Source organism: Rhododendron vialii, chromosome 11a, assembly GCF_030253575.1.
Source record: "Rhododendron vialii isolate Sample 1 chromosome 11a, ASM3025357v1".
NCBI classification, from domain to species: Eukaryota; Viridiplantae; Streptophyta; class Magnoliopsida; order Ericales; family Ericaceae; genus Rhododendron; species Rhododendron vialii.
The window spans coordinates 245,001-250,000 of record NC_080567.1 but is presented as its reverse complement, the minus strand read 5'-3'; positions in this window follow the sequence as shown (position 1 = coordinate 250,000).

Here is a 5,000-nt window from a genome sequence, read left to right as displayed (position 1 = left end):
TTTCAACACCAATGCATCATTAAGATAGTTTTTTCGAAGGGACAGGGCCGTTGCCAATGGACGAGATCCATCGGGCTTGTGCCATAGCAAATGGATATCCATCAGCCGGCGCTCACCGCCAAGGCGACGAGCTTACCTCTCAGCAAGGAGGCATCCCCCAAAAGGGACAACAATGCATCATGGAGGAATATTACCAAAGGGACAGTGCCATAGCCAATGGAGAACCATCAACCGGCGCTCGGCGCCTAAGCGACAAGCTTCTCCCTCAACAAGGAGGCAACCCCTGGGCTACGCAACGTGGCATTAGGAATCAAAGACCATTAGCCAGTTTCGCTTTTCCGTGCGGGGACACCAATGCGTCATCGGGAATGTGCCATAGCCAACGGATATCCATCAGCCGGCGCTCACCGCCGAGGCAACGAGCTTACCTCTCAACAAGGAGGCATCCCCCGAAAGGGACACCAATGCATCATGGAGGAAAATTACCCAAGGGACAGTGCCATAGCCAATGGAGAACCATCAACCGGCGCTCGCCGCCTAAGCGACAAGCTTCTCCCTCAACAAGGAGGCAACCCCTGGGCTACGCAACGTGGCATTAGGAATCAAAGACCATTAGCCAGTTTCGCTTTTCCGTACGGGGACACCAATGCGTCATCGGGATTGTGCCATAGCCAACGGATATCCATCAGCCGGCGCTCACCGCCAAGGCGACAAGCTTACCTCTCAGCAAGGAGGCATCCCCCGAAAGGGACACCAATGCATCATGGAGGAAGATTACCGAAGGTACATTGCCGTAGCCAATTGAAAAGATCAATCGGCCGGCGCTCGCCACCCATCTCATTGAAATAGACGACCAGCTTACCTCTCAACAAGAAGGCATCCCCCAAAGGGAACACCAATGCGTCATCGAGGAAGAATTTTCGAGCAGCAACGAGCTTACCTCTCCGCAAGGGTGGGGCTTCCCCGAAGGGTTACAACACCAATGCATCATCAAGGAAGCTTTCCGACGGGACATTGCCATAGCCAATGTAGGACCACCGGCCAGCGCATGACGCCTAAACGACATGCTTACCCCTCAGCAAGAAGGCATTCCCTAAATGAACACCAATGCATCGTCGAGGAAGAATTTTTAAAACATAACTTTGCTTACCCCTCAGCATATAGGCAATCACCGAAGGACACGCCAATGCGTCATCAAGGAAGATTTTTGCGAATTCATTTTTTGATTTTTTGATGAACAATGAATTTAGAAAACATTTTGGCTTCACATAAAAGCATCTACAAACTTACCTCTCCGCAACGGTGTCCCTGCCCCTAAGGGTTTAAACACCAATGCATCATTAAGATAGTTTTTTCGAAGGGACAGGGCCGTTGCCAATGGACGAGATCCATCGGGTTTGTGCCATAGCAAATGGATATCCATCAGCCGGCGCTCACCGCCAAGGCGACAAGCTTACCTCTCAGCAAGGAGGCATCCCCCGAAAGGGACACCAATGCATCATGGAGGAAAATTACCAAAGGGACAGTGCCATAGCCAATGGAGAACCATCAACCGGCGCTCGCCGCCTAAGCGACAAGCTTCTCCCTCGACAAGGAGGCAACCCCTGGGCTACGCAACGTGGCATTAGGAATCAAAGACCATTAGCCAGTTTCGCTTTTCCGTGCGGGGACACCAATGCGTCATCGGGAATGGGCCATAGCCAACGGATATCCATCAGCCGGCGCTCACCGCCAAGGCGACGAGCTTACCTCTCAGCAAGGAGGCATCCCCCGAAAGGGACACCAATGCATCATGGAGGAAAATTACCCAAGGGACAGTGCCATAGCCAATGGAGAACCATCAACCGGCGCTCGCCGCCTAAGCGACAAGCTTCTCCCTCAACAAGGAGGCAACCCCTGGGCTACGCAACGTGGCATTAGGAATCAAAGACCATTAGCCAGTTTCGCTTTTCCGTACGGGGACACCAATGCGTCATCGGGACTGTGCCATAGCCAACGGATATCCATCAGCCGGCGCTCACCGCCAAGGCGACGAGCTTACCTCTCAGCAAGGAGGCATCCCCCGAAAGGGACACCAATGCATCATGGAGGAAAATTACCCAAGGGACAGTGCCATAGCCAATGGAGAACCATCAACCGGCGCTCGCCGCCTAAGCGACAAGCTTCTCCCTCAACAAGGAGGCAACCCCTGGGCTACGCAACGTGGCATTAGGAATGAAAGACCATTAGCCAGTTTCGCTTTTCCGTACGGGGACACCAATGCATCATCGGGATTGTGCCATAGCCAACGGATATCCATCAGCCGGCGCTCACCGCCAAGGCGACAAGCTTACCTCTCAGCAAGGAGGCATCCCCCGAAAGGGACACCAATGCATCATGGAGGAAAATTACCCAAGGGACAGTGCCATAGCCAATGGAGAACCATCAACCGGCGCTCACCGCCTAAGCGACAAGCTTCTCCCTCGACAAGGAGGCAACCCCTGGGCTACGCAACGTGGCATTAGGAATCAAAGACCATTAGCCAGTTTCGCTTTTCCGTGCGGGGACACCAATGCATCATCGGGATTGTGCCATAGCCAACGGATATCCATCAGCCGGCGCTCACCGCCAAGGCGGCAAGCTTACCTCTCAGCAAGGAGGCATCCCCCGAAAGGGACACCAATGCATCATGGAGGAAAATTACCCAAGGGACAGTGCCATAGCCAATGGAGAACCATCAACCGGCGCTCGCCGCCTAAGCGACAAGCTTCTCCCTCGACAAGGAGGCAACCCCTGGGCTACGCAACGTGGCATTAGGAATCAAAGACCATTAGCCAGTTTCGCTTTTCCGTGCGGGGACACCAATGCGTCATCGGGACTGGGCCATAGCCAACGGATATCCATCAGCCGGCGCTCACCGCCAAGGCGACGAGCTTACCTCTCAGCAAGGAGGCATCCCCCGAAAGGGACACCAATGCATCATGGAGGAAAATTACCCAAGGGACAGTGCCATAGCCAATGGAGAACCATCAACCGGCGCTCGCCGCCTAAGCGACAAGCTTCTCCCTCGACATGGAGGCAACCCCTGGGCTACGCAACGTGGCATTAGGAATCAAAGACCATTAGCCAGTTTCGCTTTTCCGTGCGGGGACACCAATGCGTCATCGGGAATGTGCCATAGCCAACGGATATCCATCAGCCGGCGCTCACCGCCAAGGCGTCGAGCTTACCTCTCAGCAAGGAGGCATCCCCCGAAAGGGACACCAATGCATCATGGAGGAAAATTACCCAAGGGACAGTGCCATAGCCAATGGAGAACCATCAACCAGCGCTCGCCGCCTAAGCGACAAGCTTCTCCCTCAACAAGGAGGCAACCCCTGGGCTACGCAACGTGGCATTAGGAATGAAAGACCATTAGCCAGTTACGCTTTTCCGTGCGGGGACACCAATGCATCATCGGGACTGTGCCATAGCCAACAGGTATCCGTTAGCCGGCGCTCACCACCAAGGTAGCAAGCTTACCTCTCAGCAAGGAGGCATCCCCCATGGGAACACCAATGCATCATGGAGGATGTGAGTCTGCAAGCATTCCCAACGGGACTCGAAAGCACGAGCATTTTGAGACCAAACGGCCATGGAGTTCTAGTTTCTGCCCGATAGTGTCATTGTTTGCTCTGCCATTCCTTGGCTAGGCCTTGCCTTTACCCGGGCATTTTTTTCTAGCGTTACCAACGGGTCATCTCTTTACGGGTTTCTGTGGCCAAACCGCCAACATTTGCCCGACATAGTTTTTCTTTGCCCGATAGAGTCATGCTTTGCCCCACGGGACGGGTAAAAATAACATTTCGCCTCCGGGGTATTTCGGTCTTTTTTCCAAGCATTACCCACGGGTAGTGCTTCCAGGGGTAACCAAGGCCAAATGGCCAAGAATTGCCCGATAGAGTCCTGCTCTGCTCGATAGAGCTGTGCATTGCCTTGCGGGACGACTTAATATAGCATTTCGATTCAGGGGCATTTCGGTCTTTTTTCCGTGCATTACCGACGGGTAGTGTTTTCTCGAGTAACCGAGGCCAAATGGCCAAGATTTGCCCGGGTGGTCTCGATAGCAACGTGCCTTGGCACCCGGCGTCGGGTGGCCTCGGCTTCCCCAAGGGAGGGACACCACCCCCCCCTATAGTAGTAAAATTAGCCTTTGCCCTTGTGGCAGGAAGGAACATCAATGTGTCCGAACTGAAGCAATAGGGGTTTTTTTGAGCATCGCAACTTTTTTTCATAAACTTTGAATTGGGACATCTTCACAAAAATATGAAGCAACTCCTCCAAAAAATTCAGAATTTTTTGCCAAAAGGATAATTTTATATTAATTAAACAAAAAATAAATAGATAAAAATCATAAAAAATACAAAAAAATACAAAAAAAGTAAGAAAAAATCACAAAAAATTATAAACAAGCTACACAATAATTAGGTAAATATATTGGGTTGAAAAATAAGGCATCTATAATAGAAAATGTTTAAATTAAGACTTAAAAACATCTAAAAATAAAAATTAAAAAAGATTTTAAACTAACATTGCGAAAGTCCCAAAAGATGGCGACTAAACAAGAGTTTTTGGGGCGTTTCGACAAGAACATATTGGTGCTTGCATTGATTTGCCCGGCGACAAGCTACTTTTTAGCCGGTACCCAGCAAATTCTTAGCCGTTAACCAGCAACTTTTTAGCCGTTACCCAGCAACTTGCTTGCCGTTGCCTAGAAACTTCTTAGCCATTACCCAGCGTTACCCGTCATCTTGGTTGTTGTTGCCGATACCCAGCATTACCCGACAGCTTGGTTGCCATCACCCAACAACTTTTTACCCGATAGCCAGCATTACCCGACAGCTTGGTTGCCGTTACCCAGCAACATTTTAGCCGATACCCAGCAACTTTTTAGCCGATAGCCAGCATTACCCGACAGCTTGGTTGCCGTTACCCAGCAACATTTTAGCCGATACCCAGCAACTTTTTAGCCGATACCCAGC